This window comes from Phyllobates terribilis, unplaced genomic scaffold (assembly GCF_046119375.1).
Source record: "Phyllobates terribilis strain yellow unplaced genomic scaffold, ASM4611937v1 Scaffold_160__1_contigs__length_4322635, whole genome shotgun sequence".
In the NCBI taxonomy this organism is placed as follows: Eukaryota; Metazoa; Chordata; class Amphibia; order Anura; family Dendrobatidae; genus Phyllobates; species Phyllobates terribilis.
In genome coordinates, this window is record NW_027362920.1 from 3,000,300 (window position 1) to 3,016,712 (window position 16,413).

Here is a 16,413-nt window from a genome sequence, read left to right on the forward strand (position 1 = left end):
CACAGCAGTACAAACCTCTTGTAAGTGTCCGTACTTCTTACATTTCCTGCAAAAAACTGGGGCCTCAGGAAAGAAGAGAATACCCCTATCTCTCCCGATAGAGAAACTTTGGGGAGGGTAATGAACACCTCCAGGCTCCGAAGAACTTTCCCCAAATCTGACAAAATATCTGTATTTGCCAGTCCATAAGTTCTCCTCGTTCATGATTTTGTGACTGTTGCTCACAAAGTCACAATGCCTCTTAAGAAAAGTCGCAATGTCATGTTCGTGCACAAAGGGATTATACATAAATATGACTAGGGGAACATCACCTTTGGAGTACAAGACTGTAAAAGTCAAACCATGCAAGGTTGGATTCTTCTCCTGCTCCCTCAACTTCTTATACAGGTTCCGGCAAGCCGCCATAGATTGTAGCACCAAGACATACCGTCCTTCTTTCCGGGATTCCTGCAGGCAGACGATGTTTTCTCTTGTCACTTCCAGGATTTTGAAGATCTCCTCGTGCACCATATACGACAGATTGAAACGCTCTCTGACAGCAGCATCAACTTCAATGCGGAATGCATTGCGAACCCGATTGTCATCGGTCCCAGCATAGCGTATCTTCACGCCCATTATGATCACTCTCTCGTTCCTCCTCGTTCTCCCCCTAAAGCAGCAACCGGCTTAAGCCATCAAGATGGCGATGCCGGAAGGCCAAGGGAAAACACTCAAGGACCCCAGACAAGACACTTGGTCTTAGCCAAAAGGCCGAGAAGCGATAACCAGAATTGGTTTCGAACTACGGAGCCACCCAAGGATCCTGAAGAGTCCATTTGTGGAGATGAGCTCCTGGACTCCCGTTAAGAAGACATGTTGTCAACCTCTAGATCCCTTACATGCCTGCACTTTTCGGCTTGCTGCTGCTGCAATCCACGCGTTTTAGATCTGCATAACTCCACCTCTTTAAACACAGCACCCTCACCCCCTGCTGTTCCCACCCGCCTCAACACCGTTGGAAGGGAGGAGAACCAATTAAGGCGGGGGGTGGGGTGGAACGAGCAGCTGTCTACCCTTAGCAGGAGGGCTGCTGATTACTTACCTCTCCTGCTGCTGCTGGCTGTCCAGCAGCAGACTGAAGGTGGCTGCTGCTGTGCGCAGGTATATAAAGGCTCAGAGCCTATTATGACACGCGCAGCCAGCGTTCCATTGCCACATTCCATCTACTGCAGGCAGGATACCTGGCTGGCTGAATGTCGCTGAGAAGCTCACAGAGACCGCCATAAGCAACAGTTTAACAGAATGCCACAGACTAATCAACCAAACTTTTTGGGTTGGGTTCTCTTTTATAGTCTGCAGGCATTAATTGAAAGAAGTCAGTGTTCCAGCAGAGGGAGACAACGTTTCAGAAAAGGCATTGTAGCAAACCAAAAAAGAAATTTTAAGCGCAGCAGAGTAACCAGCGCACATACCTGTTAGCTCAGGTGAGTTTAAAAGGCTGCTGTTGATAACAAGGGCATTTGCTAAATAGATGGTGTGTGTGCAACAATATACTGAAAGGTCAATTATATTGTGCAGCTTATCTCACCACCTGTAGTTATTTAGGTGAAAGCTCCAAAATGCTTGCCTAATATGTCTGTTTATCCAAAAGGAAGTAAAGAGGGAGAGCTAGAAAGATAGCATTGCGTTACATTACATGGCAATGCAATGCACAGTTGCTGAAGTTGAACCAAAATGAGCTTGTCATCTGGCTTCTGCAACTTTGAACATGAAAAATCCAATGAGGAGAAGAAAAGCAAAGCCAAAGAGTCCATCCCAAAATCCGACAAACAAGCAAAATGAACAAAAAACATTGAATTCAATACTTTCTGATTTTAGAAACTGCATTAAAGAAGGGGTGCACCGGTCCTGGAGATACTGCAATACCAGGTCAATGCGTGGAGTGGACAGAGCAAGCTCTTTTTCCATCTCCCTGTTCTAAAAATCCATTTAATATATGGTCCCCAGATAGGGGACGTATCAGATATTAAACTGATAAGAACAGATACTACACTTGATCTTAGCCAAAAGGCCGAGAAGCGATAACCAGAATTGGTTTCGAACTACGGAGCCACCCAAGGATCCTGAAGAGTCCATTTGTGGAGATGAGCTCCTGGACTCCCGTTAAGAAGACATGTTGTCAACCTCTAGATCCCTTACATGCCTGCACTTTTCGGCTTGCTGCTGCTGCAATCCACACGTTTTAGATCTGCATAACTCCACCTCTTTAAACACAGCACCCTCACCCCCTGCTGTTCCCACCCGCCTCAACACTGTTGGAAGGGAGGAGAACCAATTAAGGCGGGGGGTGGGGTGGAACGAGCAGCTGTCTACCCTTAGCAGGAGGGCTGCTGATTACTTACCTCTCCTGCTGCTGCTGGCTGTCCAGCAGCAGACTGAAGGTGGCTGCTGCTGTGCGCAGGTATATAAAGGCTCAGAGCCTATTATGACACGCGCAGCCAGCGTTCCATTGCCACATTCCATCTACTGCAGGCAGGATACCTGGCTGGCTGAATGTCGCTGAGAAGCTCACAGAGACCGCCATAAGCAACAGTTTAACAGAATGCCACAGACTAATCAACCAAACTTTTTGGGTTGGGTTCTCTTTTATAGTCTGCAGGCATTAATTGAAAGAAGTCAGTGTTCCAGCAGAGGGAGACAACGTTTCAAAAAAGGCATTGTAGCAAACCAAAAAAGAAATTTTAAGCGCAGCAGAGTAACCAGCGCACATACCTGTTAGCTCAGGTGAGTTTAAAAGGCTGCTGTTGATAACAAGGGCATTTGCTAAATAGATGGTGTGTGTGCAACAATATACTGAAAGGTCAATTATATTGTGCAGCTTATCTCACCACCTGTAGTTATTTAGGTGAAAGCTCCAAAATGCTTGCCTAATATGTCTGTTTAGCCAAAAGGAAGTAAAGAGGGAGAGCTAGAAAGATAGCATTGCGTTACATTACATGGCAATGCAATGCACAGTTGCTGAAGTTGAACCAAAATGAGCTTGTCATCTGGCTTCTGCAACTTTGAACATGAAAAATCCAATGAGGAGAAGAAAAGCAAAGCCAAAGAGTCCATCCCAAAATCCGACAAACAAGCAAAATGAACAAAAAACATTGAATTCAATACTTTCTGATTTTAGAAACTGCATTAAAGAAGGGGTGCACCGGTCCTGGAGATACTGCAATACCAGGTCAATGCGTGGAGTGGACAGAGCAAGCTCTTTTTCCATCTCCCTGTTCTAAAAATCCATTTAATATATGGTCCCCAGATAGGGGACGTATCAGATATTAAACTGATAAGAACAGATACTACACTTGATCTTAGCCAAAAGGCCGAGAAGCGATAACCAGAATTGGTTTCGAACTACGGAGCCACCCAAGGATCCTGAAGAGTCCATTTGTGGAGATGAGCTCCTGGACTCCCGTTAAGAAGACATGTTGTCAACCTCTAGATCCCTTACATGCCTGCACTTTTCGGCTTGCTGCTGCTGCAATCCACGCGTTTTAGATCTGCATAACTCCACCTCTTTAAACACAGCACCCTCACCCCCTGCTGTTCCCACCCGCCTCAACACCGTTGGAAGGGAGGAGAACCAATTAAGGCGGGGGGTGGGGTGGAACGAGCAGCTGTCTACCCTTAGCAGGAGGGCTGCTGATTACTTACCTCTCCTGCTGCTGCTGGCTGTCCAGCAGCAGACTGAAGGTGGCTGCTGCTGTGCGCAGGTATATAAAGGCTCAGAGCCTATTATGACACGCGCAGCCAGCGTTCCATTGCCACATTCCATCTACTGCAGGCAGGATACCTGGCTGGCTGAATGTCGCTGAGAAGCTCACAGAGACCGCCATAAGCAACAGTTTAACAGAATGCCACAGACTAATCAACCAAACTTTTTGGGTTGGGTTCTCTTTTATAGTCTGCAGGCATTAATTGAAAGAAGTCAGTGTTCCAGCAGAGGGAGACAACGTTTCAGAAAAGGCATTGTAGCAAACCAAAAAAGAAATTTTAAGCGCAGCAGAGTAACCAGCGCACATACCTGTTAGCTCAGGTGAGTTTAAAAGGCTGCTGTTGATAACAAGGGCATTTGCTAAATAGATGGTGTGTGTGCAACAATATACTGAAAGGTCAATTATATTGTGCAGCTTATCTCACCACCTGTAGTTATTTAGGTGAAAGCTCCAAAATGCTTGCCTAATATGTCTGTTTATCCAAAAGGAAGTAAAGAGGGAGAGCTAGAAAGATAGCATTGCGTTACATTACATGGCAATGCAATGCACAGTTGCTGAAGTTGAACCAAAATGAGCTTGTCATCTGGCTTCTGCAACTTTGAACATGAAAAATCCAATGAGGAGAAGAAAAGCAAAGCCAAAGAGTCCATCCCAAAATCCGACAAACAAGCAAAATGAACAAAAAACATTGAATTCAATACTTTCTGATTTTAGAAACTGCATTAAAGAAGGGGTGCACCGGTCCTGGAGATACTGCAATACCAGGTCAATGCGTGGAGTGGACAGAGCAAGCTCTTTTTCCATCTCCCTGTTCTAAAAATCCATTTAATATATGGTCCCCAGATAGGGGACGTATCAGATATTAAACAGATAAGAACAGATTTTTTTTTTGATTGAAGCTGCATCCAAGGCACTGAAAAATGTGACCGAAGTCACACCAAAACAGCGCACGAGGCGAGGATTCATGTGGACCCTTCCCGGAGGAGAGGGTCCCCAATAAACCATCCCCATCCCTCCGAGCCAGAAGGCCACAGCGAGGGTCAGGGATCTCCGATGCTCTCCCTAGCCGAAGCCGGAGAAGAGCCGTTTTCGTGCTCCCAGCTTCCATCTAGGCTGCCACCCTAGTGGAGCTGGAGCCTGTGTTGGTTTCTCAGCCCAAAGCTGACCGGACCTCCGACCGGGTTTATAAAAATTCCCCTTCCTAGCCCGGAGGCCAGGAATAGGGGGGGTTGCTCAGAAAGTATGATTGGCAAAGGTGCGGCGTGCTACGAAGCCAAGTCTTTCTGGGGTTCCCTGTCCCAGTAAGCTTGGACTCCCACCAGGGCGCCTACTCCTGGGGCACATTGCTCCAAAGCCCTCACACTTACCCAGCCTAGTGACTTCGATCCTGGAGGGCCATGTTTTCCATCAGATAACTCTATGAGCCACCTGGCGTACTAACAAGTGCACCAAACCAGTGTGTAATATGCATCAATTTACTAGGGCAGCCCAAGGACAAAACTGCCTTTTCAAAAGATACTACACTTGATCTTAGCCAAAAGGCCGAGAAGCGATAACCAGAATTGGTTTCGAACTACGGAGCCACCCAAGGATCCTGAAGAGTCCATTTGTGGAGATGAGCTCCTGGACTCCCGTTAAGAAGACATGTTGTCAACCTCTAGATCCCTTACATGCCTGCACTTTTCGGCTTGCTGCTGCTGCAATCCACGCGTTTTAGATCTGCATAACTCCACCTCTTTAAACACAGCACCCTCACCCCCTGCTGTTCCCACCCGCCTCAACACCGTTGGAAGGGAGGAGAACCAATTAAGGCGGGGGGTGGGGTGGAACGAGCAGCTGTCTACCCTTAGCAGGAGGGCTGCTGATTACTTACCTCTCCTGCTGCTGCTGGCTGTCCAGCAGCAGACTGAAGGTGGCTGCTGCTGTGCGCAGGTATATAAAGGCTCAGAGCCTATTATGACACGCGCAGCCAGCGTTCCATTGCCACATTCCATCTACTGCATGCAGGATACCTGGCTGGCTGAATGTCGCTGAGAAGCTCACAGAGACCGCCATAAGCAACAGTTTAACAGAATGCCACAGACTAATCAACCAAACTTTTTGGGTTGGGTTCTCTTTTATAGTCTGCAGGCATTAATTGAAAGAAGTCAGTGTTCCAGCAGAGGGAGACAACGTTTCAGAAAAGGCATTGTAGCAAACCAAAAAAGAAATTTTAAGCGCAGCAGAGTAACCAGCGCACATACCTGTTAGCTCAGGTGAGTTTAAAAGGCTGCTGTTGATAACAAGGGCATTTGCTAAATAGATGGTGTGTGTGCAACAATATACTGAAAGGTCAATTATATTGTGCAGCTTATCTCACCACCTGTAGTTATTTAGGTGAAAGCTCCAAAATGCTTGCCTAATATGTCTGTTTATCCAAAAGGAAGTAAAGAGGGAGAGCTAGAAAGATAGCATTGCGTTACATTACATGGCAATGCAATGCACAGTTGCTGAAGTTGAACCAAAATGAGCTTGTCATCTGGCTTCTGCAACTTTGAACATGAAAAATCCAATGAGGAGAAGAAAAGCAAAGCCAAAGAGTCCATCCCAAAATCCGACAAACAAGCAAAATGAACAAAAAACATTGAATTCAATACTTTCTGATTTTAGAAACTGCATTAAAGAAGGGGTGCACCGGTCCTGGAGATACTGCAATACCAGGTCAATGCGTGGAGTGGACAGAGCAAGCTCTTTTTCCATCTCCCTGTTCTAAAAATCCATTTAATATATGGTCCCCAGATAGGGGACGTATCAGATATTAAACTGATAAGAACAGATTTTTTTTTTTTTTTTTTTACACTCAGATTACAAAGTCTTGGAATCAACAAAAAGATAAGAAGACTCAAATCCATCATCGTGCATTCTACCAATTTTAATACTTCTCCAAATCTTTTATTTTCTTTTTCTTTTATATATATATATTTATTTATTTTTTCCCTCTTTTTTTTTAAAAAAAAAAATATATAGTTTTGGCTATTTTTTTTTGTTTGTTTTTGTTTTTGTTTTTTTGTTTTTCCACAGGTTTTCAAAAAATCAAAGCTTACAAGGTAAGTTCATTCCATTTACATTGTTTCCATTTCTCATTTGCTTTCACCTTGCCAAGCGTCATTTTGTCCCTCCAGAAATACATGTACAAATAACTTAGACATAATTTAATACACTGGTCGACTGTTACTTCCTTATGTTTAAACACTAAAATGTTCCTTGCTTTCCACAATGCCGCCTTCACACATGCAATAATAATCCATACAATTTTAAAATCCTCCTCTCTTATCCCCATCCCATAAAATACTCTGTTAAAATCCAAAAAATTAACAGTACTCACAGCTCTCACTATATTGCACACTTTCCTCCATATTGTCTGTGCAAAATTACAATTCCAGAAGATGTGCATGGGTGTTTCACTATTCCCACACCTGGATCTTGGGCACACTTCAGATCTTACCAACCCACGCCTGTGTTGGAACTCACGGGTTGGCAGGCAGTCTTTTACTATACACCAGAGTAAATCCCTGTGTTCATTAGATAACACACTATAATTTACATTCATCCAGATTCTTTCCACAATTTTGAATGAAAAATGTTCCACAGGACTGATACCTATTCTCTCTTCCAGGATTTTTAGGATTTTTTTATGGCATTTAAGAACATTTATTTCGACCATCTTAAGTTTAAAATCTCTTAAAATTTTTTCTAAAACAATATAATTTCCTGGAGGTAAAAACCTATAAGGCCTATTTAGAGACATCTCCAACCATTTATAATTTCTAATATAGAAACCTAAATTATATATAGAAAACAACTTTAGCTTAGAGCCTGGTCCTAATAAAGTGCATACACAGTTCGCTACATACTTTGCATATAAAAAGGACCGAATATCCGGAAAACCTTTCCCACCTTTTTTCTTTGATTTATATATCTCCTCTCTCTTTACTCTTTCCATCTTGGATCTCCATAAAAAATTAAAACATACCTTAATAACTCTCTTCATGATATTATTTTGGGGGATAAAAACTGTTGAGACATATAAAAACATTGGGAGTAAAACCTGTCTAATAATTAAAATTTTTCCTTCCAGGGTAAGATCTCTCAACTGCCAGAAAGTAATCTTTTTCTTAACTCTTTCCAGCAGAGACTCCCAATTTCTTAACATTACCACCTGACTCTGAGAAATAAATACCTAAAATTTTTACTTCATTCATTCTTGTTAATTTACACTCAGAATCTACAATAAAATCACCAACAGTTAAAATACCAGATTTTTCCATGTTAATTTTAAAACCCGATGCGCCCCCAAACCAATCCACTGTTCTTATGGCTCTGTTCATGCTTCTAGTGTCTTTAACTAAAACCGTCACATCATCCATATATGCCACCACTTTAACTTGTTCATTGCAACTCCCGGGAATAAAAAAACCATTGATTACCTTATCTCTCCTAAAAGCTGCTAAAAGTGGTTCAATTGCACAAATAAAAAGAATAGGGGATAAGGGACACCCCTGTTTAACGCCACAGTTTATTTTTACATTATCAGATAAAAAACCATTAATAGATATTTTGCTAAAACATGATTTGTAAAGAGATTTAATACGTTTGCTAAAAACATCCGGGCATCCCATTTTCTCTAAAACTGCAAATAAAAAATCATGGGCAACTCTATCGTACGCTTTTTCAAAATCCAAAGTAATTAGAGCAAGCTTTTGTTTTCTGTCTAAAACATCCCATAAAACATCCCTGATTAAAATCAATGAGTCGCTGATTCTCCGATTTGGCACTGCACACGTCTGATCCACTTCTATTACTGAGCCGATTACCTTTTTTAATCTATTTGCTAGTAACTTTGCATATACCTTACAGTCCGTATTTAAAAGGGTTATTGGTCTCCAATTTTTAATCAGTTCTTTATTTCCTTTCTTAAATAATAAAACAATAAGACCCTCCCACCACGACTCTGGGACACTAAAAGATGCTTCTGCTTCTAAAATTACTTCATAAAAATCCTCACCCATGATCTCCCATAAACACTTGTAAAATTCAACAGGTAGTCCATCTGCTCCCGGCGTTTTGTTATTTTGTAGCGTATTAATTGTATTAAAAACTTCCTCTTTAGTAAAATTCCCTATTAAAAAAGATTTATCTTCCGCATTAAAATTTTTTTCCAGTCCTTCTAAAAAATGTTTTTTTAGAGACACATCCGTGTTTTTAACAGAAAATAAATCATCATAAAATTCTTTTGCTTTCATCTTCTTCCCCTCCAAACTTGTTTCTCCTTCCAAAACCTTCATATAATCCTTCTTGTCACATATTTTTTTAAAAAAGAATTTTGTGCATTTTTCATCCTCGTCTAAAACTTTTACTCGGGAATTAAAAATAATTTCTTTACCTTTTTCTTTCAGGCAGTTTTGGATCTTTTCTTTTGTTGTTCGGATCGCCTCCTGCATATCACATCCGTTATTTTCGAGGTGAAAAAAACATTGCAGTTTAGCATTAAGATCATTATAAAAAATACGTTTTGCAGCAGCTTTCTTCTTTCCTTCTTTAATAAAAAATATTTTTACCTCCTTCTTGACAAAATCCCACCAATTAAAAATAGATTTAAAAAACGTTTTTTTTAGCTTCAGTTTTTCATACAGCTTTTTAAAACCTTCCATAACCACCTCGTCTTGTAGTAGGGATACATTAAATTTCCAGTGTGACGGTCTTTTATCCACATCTGATTCTATTTTAAAACTACATTCTATTATTTTATGATCTGAAAAAGGTGTTGAATGCGTTTTAAAACCTGAGCATGTTAGGGCTTGAGATATAAAAATATAATCTATTCTGGATGAAACACCTCTCCCCACCCAAGTGACTTCATGCTCCTTTTTTTGTCCATCTAATGCCCATGTATCTTTAAGATTAAAAGCTGCTAAAATATTTCTAAGACATGAAGCTGACCCATCTTTTACATTTTTTAAATGACAATTAAAATCCCCACCTAAAACTAATGGATCTACTCCAGGTAAAAACAGCTGCAAAAGTTCAAACAAATGTAATCTCAAGGCTTTTTCTGCATTTGCATACACATTAAAACACCTCACTTTCTTCCCATTTTTCTGCACATCAATTCTTAAAATCCTCCCAGGGTATATCTCTTCATAATTTACAATCTCCCAATCTTTAGAGCATAAAAACCCCACACCATCACTTTTTGACTCGTTCCCACCAGAAAAGCATAAGTTACCCTTCCATATACCCTGTAAATATTCATAGCTTATTTTTTTTGTCAAATTACATTCTTGTAGAAAGATAAAATCAATATTTTCATTATTTAAAAAATCATATAAAGCAGTTCTCTTATATAGGTCGTTAAACCCCTGAACATTCAGGGACATTGAGCGGATCATCTTCTAACATTTAGTGCAGGGCTCTTCCCTCCGCCCTCATTCTCTACTGCCGGAGAAGATGGGTCTACCTCCAGATCTGATACATCCGAAGATGACACACTCCCCAGCAGACTTGTTGCTTCTAATGCCTTTACTTTCCCACCACATGGTATTCCTTCATTATCACTTCTATCCACACTTCTTTTTAGAGATTTTTCTGTGCAGTCCATTTGTACCTGCGCGCAAGGTAAGCTCTGCGACAGGGAATTAGTAGGAGTGGACTCCACTACTTCTGGAATATCACTTTCCCTTCCACAACTACTCCCTTTACTTAGTGGAGAAATTTCTTGCAACATTTGACTCTTCTCTTCTCTCTTCTGATCTTCTTTCTTCTGTTCTTCTATCTTCTTCTTTTCATTCTTATCTTCTTTCTTCTTATCTTCTTTCTTCTGCTCTTCTCTCTTTTTCCTTTCCATCTGTTTCTTTATCTCCATGGCCCTTTTTTCTATGTCCTCTATCCTCTTCTGTTTTTCCTCTTCCTTCTTTCTCTTCCTTTCTTCCAACTTCCTTTCCTCTTCTTCTTGTGATTTTTTAACCCGTTCCTCCTTCTTCTTCTCCTTCATTGCCCGTCCCTCCTCTTCCTCTTTTCTCTTTCTTTCTGTCTCCTCCTTCTCACTCCTTTCTTTCTCCTCTTCCCCTTTTTCCTCTTCAGCAGCAATGCCTGCTTCCACATCGTCTTTAGCTTCTTGTTGCTGTTCTTCAGGCGATGTGTCCATCTCCTCTACATCCTTTTTCTTATTTTTAGGGCACTCATCCATCTGGTGAGGAGTACCCATGCAACTAAAACACTTGTTACATTCTGCATCCAGATGTCCATATTTTTTACACACACGGCAGTAGTGTGGCATCCCTGGGAAGAATAAATAACCGCGGCTATGGTTGATATAAACCTGCGGCGGAGGTCTGGACACGCCCCCCTCCTCATTCGGGTTCTTCCTAAATGATACCACATACACACGTTTCCCGTTCCACACTCCAAACTGTGTTTCCCCGCGTCTCTTAGGGATGATTTTGTCACAATACATTGATAGGTAACTTTCAACCTCAGAGTCTGTAATAAATGGACTAAACAAATGAATCGTCAGTACTTTCATTGAAAACTGAAAAGAGGGGATTACTTTCACCCCCTCCAGCTCTACCTTCTCTTTATTTACTTCATAAAGAGCGTAGGCACTTTCACACTGCGAGGCTTTATTAAGCGTAACATCATAAAGTCCTCGAGAAAAAAAAGATTGAAAGCAAAAAAGATGCTCCTTGTCGATCTTCAAGAGCTTACAAATAACATTGAAAATAAATTGAGAATCTTTCACCTGCCGGTGGTCAGGAGCAACCACGAACCTGATGGTGTCCTTCAGCGGATGCTCCTCCGAGAAATAATCATTCGGGTTGCTTGCTTGATTCTCCTTCCTTCCTCCAGGGTTTCTCCTTGTCTCCATGATTTTCCTCTTCTTTTCCAGATACCAAGGAAAATATCACACACGGATCGCAGCCTCCACGAAGTTCGTCCTCCCTCCAACACACCGTCCTCCGTAAAGAAAAGGCACTGCAGCTTTAGCACCGATTCCCAAAAGCAGCACTGGATATCTCCAAAGGCCAAGAATCGGTTCTGCCACCACAGTAACCTTCAGCCCAATGTCACAACCCACTACAGATCGTGCCAAAAGGCCGAGAAGCGATAACCAGAATTGGTTTCAAACTACGGAGCCACCCAAGGATCCTGAAAAGTCCATTTGTGGAGATGAGCTCCTGGACTCCCGTTAAGAAGACATGTTGTCAACCTCTAGATCCCTTACATGCCTGCACTTTTCGGCTTGCTGCTGCTGCAATCCACGCGTTTTAGATCTGCATAACTCCACCTCTTTAAACACAGCACCTTCACCCCCTGCTGTTCCCACCCGCCTCAACACCGTTGGAAGGGAGGAGAACCAATTAAGGCGGGGGGTGGGGTGGAACGAGCAGCTGTCTACCCTTAGCAGGAGGGCTCCTGATTACATACCTCTCCTGCTGCTGCTGCTGCTGGCTGTCCAGCAGCAGACTGAAGGTGGCTGCTGCTGTGCACAGGTATATAAAGGCTCAGAGCCTATTATGACACGCGCAGCCAGCGTTCCATTGCCACATTCCATCTACTGCAGGCAGGATACCTGGCTGGCTGAATGTCGCTGAGAAGCTCACAGAGACCGCCATAAGCAACAGTTTAACAGAATGCCACAGACTAAACAACCAAACTTTTTGGGTTGGGTTCTCTTTTATAGTCTGCAGGCATTAAATGAAAGAAGTCAGTGTTCCAGCAGAAGGAGACAACGTTTCAGAAAAGGCATTGTAGCAAACCAAAAAAGAAATTTTAAGCGCAGCAGAGTAACCAGCGCACATACCTGTTAGCTCAGGTGAGTTTAAAAGGCTGCTGTTGATAACAAGGGCATTTGCTAAATAGATGGTGTGTGTGCAACAATATACTGAAAGGTCAATTATATTGTGCAGCTTATCTCACCACCTGTAGTTATTTAGGTGAAAGCTCCAAAATGCTTGCCTAATATGTCTGTTTATCCAAAAGGAAGTAAAAAGGGAGAGCTAGAAAGATAGCATTGCATCACATTACATGGCAATGCAATGCACAGTTGCTGAAGTTGAACCAAAATGAGCTTGTAATCTGGCTTCTGCAACTTTGAACATGAAAAATCCAATGAGGAGAAGAAAAGCAAAGCCAAAGAGTCCATCCCAAAATCCGACAAACAAGCAAAATGAACAAAAAACATTGAATTCAATTCTTTCTGATTTTAGAAACTGCATTAAAGAAGGGGTGCACCGGTCCTGGAGATACTGCAATACCAGGTCAATGCGTGGAGTGGACAGAGCAAGCTCTTTTTCCATCTCCCTGTTCTAAAAATCCATTTAATATATGGTCCCCAGATAGGGGACGTATCAGATATTAAACTGATAAGAACAGATACTACACTTGATCTTAGCCAAAAGGCCGAGAAGCGATAACCAGAATTGGTTTCAAACTACGGAGCCACCCAAGGATCCTGAAAAGTCCATTTGTGGAGATGAGCTCCTGGACTCCCGTTAAGAAGACATGTTGTCAACCTCTAGATCCCTTACATGCCTGCACTTTTCGGCTTGCTGCTGCTGCAATCCACGCGTTTTAGATCTGCATAACTCCACCTCTTTAAACACAGCACCTTCACCCCCTGCTGTTCCCACCCGCCTCAACACCGTTGGAAGGGAGGAGAACCAATTAAGGCGGGGGGTGGGGTGGAACGAGCAGCTGTCTACCCTTAGCAGGAGGGCTCCTGATTACATACCTCTCCTGCTGCTGCTGCTGCTGGCTGTCCAGCAGCAGACTGAAGGTGGCTGCTGCTGTGCACAGGTATATAAAGGCTCAGAGCCTATTATGACACGCGCAGCCAGCGTTCCATTGCCACATTCCATCTACTGCAGGCAGGATACCTGGCTGGCTGAATGTCGCTGAGAAGCTCACAGAGACCGCCATAAGCAACAGTTTAACAGAATGCCACAGACTAATCAACCAAACTTTTTGGGTTGGGTTCTCTTTTATAGTCTGCAGGCATTAAATGAAAGAAGTCAGTGTTCCAGCAGAAGGAGACAACGTTTCAGAAAAGGCATTGTAGCAAACCAAAAAAGAAATTTTAAGCGCAGCAGAGTAACCAGCGCACATACCTGTTAGCTCAGGTGAGTTTAAAAGGCTGCTGTTGATAACAAGGGCATTTGCTAAATAGATGGTGTGTGTGCAACAATATACTGAAAGGTTAATTATATTGTGCAGCTTATCTCACCACCTGTAGTTATTTAGGTGAAAGCTCCAAAATGCTTGCCTAATATGTCTGTTTATCCAAAAGGAAGTAAAAAGGGAGAGCTAGAAAGATAGCATTGCATCACATTACATGGCAATGCAATGCACAGTTGCTGAAGTTGAACCAAAATGAGCTTGTAATCTGGCTTCTGCAACTTTGAACATGAAAAATCCAATGAGGAGAAGAAAAGCAAAGCCAAAGAGTCCATCCCAAAATCCGACAAACAAGCAAAATGAACAAAAAACATTGAATTCAATTCTTTCTGATTTTAGAAACTGCATTAAAGAAGGGGTGCACCGGTCCTGGAGATACTGCAATACCAGGTCAATGCGTGGAGTGGACAGAGCAAGCTCTTTTTCCATCTCCCTGTTCTAAAAATCCATTTAATATATGGTCCCCAGATAGGGGACGTATCAGATATTAAACTGATAAGAACAGATACTACACTTGATCTTAGCCAAAAGGCCGAGAAGCGATAACCAGAATTGGTTTCAAACTACGGAGCCACCCAAGGATCCTGAAAAGTCCATTGGTGGAGATGAGCTCCTGGACTCCCGTTAAGAATACATGTTGTCAACCTCTAGATCCCTTACATGCCTGCACTTTTCGGCTTGCTGCTGCTGCAATCCACGCGTTTTAGATCTGCATAACTCCACCTCTTTAAACACAGCACCTTCACCCCCTGCTGTTCCCACCCGCCTCAACACCGTTGGAAGGGAGGAGAACCAATTAAGGCGGGGGGTGGGGTGGAACGAGCAGCTGTCTACCCTTAGCAGGAGGGCTCCTGATTACATACCTCTCCTGCTGCTGCTGCTGCTGCTGGCTGTCCAGCAGCAGACTGAAGGTGGCTGCTGCTGTGCACAGGTATATAAAGGCTCAGAGCCTATTATGACACGTGCAGCCAGCGTTTCATTGCCACATTCCATCTACTGCAGGCAGGATACCTGGCTGGCTGAATGTCGCTGAGAAGCTCACAGAGACCGCCATAAGCAACAGTTTAACAGAATGCCACAGACTAATCAACCAAACTTTTTGGGTTGGGTTCTCTTTTATAGTCTGCAGGCATTAAATGAAAGAAGTCAGTGTTCCAGCAGAAGGAGACAACGTTTCAGAAAAGGCATTGTAGCAAACCAAAAAAGAAATTTTAAGCGCAGCAGAGTAACCAGCGCACATACCTGTTAGCTCAGGTGAGTTTAAAAGGCTGCTGTTGATAACAAGGGCATTTGCTAAATAGATGGTGTGTGTGCAACAATATACTGAAAGGTCAATTATATTGTGCAGCTTATCTCACCACCTGTAGTTATTTAGGTGAAAGCTCCAAAATGCTTGCCTAATATGTCTGTTTATCCAAAAGGAAGTAAAAAGGGAGAGCTAGAAAGATAGCATTGCATCACATTACATGGCAATGCAATGCACAGTTGCTGAAGTTGAACCAAAATGAGCTTGTAATCTGGCTTCTGCAACTTTGAACATGAAAAATCCAATGAGGAGAAGAAAAGCAAAGCCAAAGAGTCCATCCCAAAATCCGACAAACAAGCAAAATGAACAAAAAACATTGAATTCAATTCTTTCTGATTTTAGAAACTGCATTAAAGAAGGGGTGCACCGGTCCTGGAGATACTGCAATACCAGGTCAATGCGTGGAGTGGACAGAGCAAGCTCTTTTTCCATCTCCCTGTTCTAAAAATCCATTTAATATATGGTCCCCAGATAGGGGACGTATCAGATATTAAACTGATAAGAACAGATACTACACTTGATCTTAGCCAAAAGGCCGAGAAGCGATAACCAGAATTGGTTTCAAACTACGGAGCCACCCAAGGATCCTGAAAAGTCCATTTGTGGAGATGAGCTCCTGGACTCCCGTTAAGAAGACATGTTGTCAACCTCTAGATCCCTTACATGCCTGCACTTTTCGGCTTGCTGCTGCTGCAATCCACGCGTTTTAGATCTGCATAACTCCACCTCTTTAAACACAGCACCTTCACCCCCTGCTGTTCCCACCCGCCTCAACACCGTTGGAAGGGAGGAGAACCAATTAAGGCGGGGGGTGGGGTGGAACAAGCAGCTGTCTACCCTTAGCAGGAGGGCTCCTGATTACATACCTCTCCTGCTGCTGCTGCTGCTGGCTGTCCAGCAGCAGACTGAAGGTGGCTGCTGCTGTGCACAGGTATATAAAGACTCAGAGCCTATTATGACACGCGCAGCCAGCGTTCCATTGCCACATTCCATCTACTGCAGGCAGGATACCTGGCTGGCTGAATGTCGCTGAGAAGCTCACAGAGACCGCCATAAGCAACAGTTTAACAGAATGCCACAGACTAATCAACCAAACTTTTTGGGTTGGGTTCTCTTTTATAGTCTGCAGGCATTAAATGAAAGAAGTCAGTG

The 16,413-nt window shown here is 42.8% G+C and overlaps 6 non-coding genes and 2 pseudogenes across 6 annotated transcripts; all 8 read right to left on the reverse strand.

Annotated features, from left to right (window-relative positions):
- Window positions 1–1,871: 1,871 nt before the first annotated feature.
- Window positions 1,872–2,062, reverse strand: LOC141207491 (U2 spliceosomal RNA). Its single transcript, XR_012277828.1, has one exon. It is a non-coding gene; the product is annotated as a U2 spliceosomal RNA (small nuclear RNA).
- A 1,109-nt stretch (window positions 2,063–3,171) lies between these two features.
- Window positions 3,172–3,362, reverse strand: LOC141207504 (U2 spliceosomal RNA). Its single transcript, XR_012277839.1, has one exon. It is a non-coding gene; the product is annotated as a U2 spliceosomal RNA (small nuclear RNA).
- A 1,109-nt stretch (window positions 3,363–4,471) lies between these two features.
- LOC141207277 (U2 spliceosomal RNA) lies at window positions 4,472–4,657 on the reverse strand. Its single transcript, XR_012277694.1, has one exon. It is a non-coding gene; the product is annotated as a U2 spliceosomal RNA (small nuclear RNA).
- A 524-nt stretch (window positions 4,658–5,181) lies between these two features.
- LOC141207358 (U2 spliceosomal RNA) lies at window positions 5,182–5,297 on the reverse strand (annotated as a pseudogene).
- A 1,109-nt stretch (window positions 5,298–6,406) lies between these two features.
- Window positions 6,407–6,618, reverse strand: LOC141207284 (U2 spliceosomal RNA; annotated as a pseudogene).
- Window positions 6,619–13,002: 6,384 nt separating this feature from the next.
- On the reverse strand, window positions 13,003–13,193 carry LOC141207515 (U2 spliceosomal RNA). Its single transcript, XR_012277850.1, has one exon. It is a non-coding gene; the product is annotated as a U2 spliceosomal RNA (small nuclear RNA).
- Window positions 13,194–14,308: 1,115 nt separating this feature from the next.
- Window positions 14,309–14,499, reverse strand: LOC141207527 (U2 spliceosomal RNA). Its single transcript, XR_012277861.1, has one exon. It is a non-coding gene; the product is annotated as a U2 spliceosomal RNA (small nuclear RNA).
- A 1,118-nt stretch (window positions 14,500–15,617) lies between these two features.
- LOC141207539 (U2 spliceosomal RNA) lies at window positions 15,618–15,808 on the reverse strand. The gene has a single exon (XR_012277872.1). It is a non-coding gene; the product is annotated as a U2 spliceosomal RNA (small nuclear RNA).
- Between the last annotated feature and the right edge of the window lie 605 nt (window positions 15,809–16,413).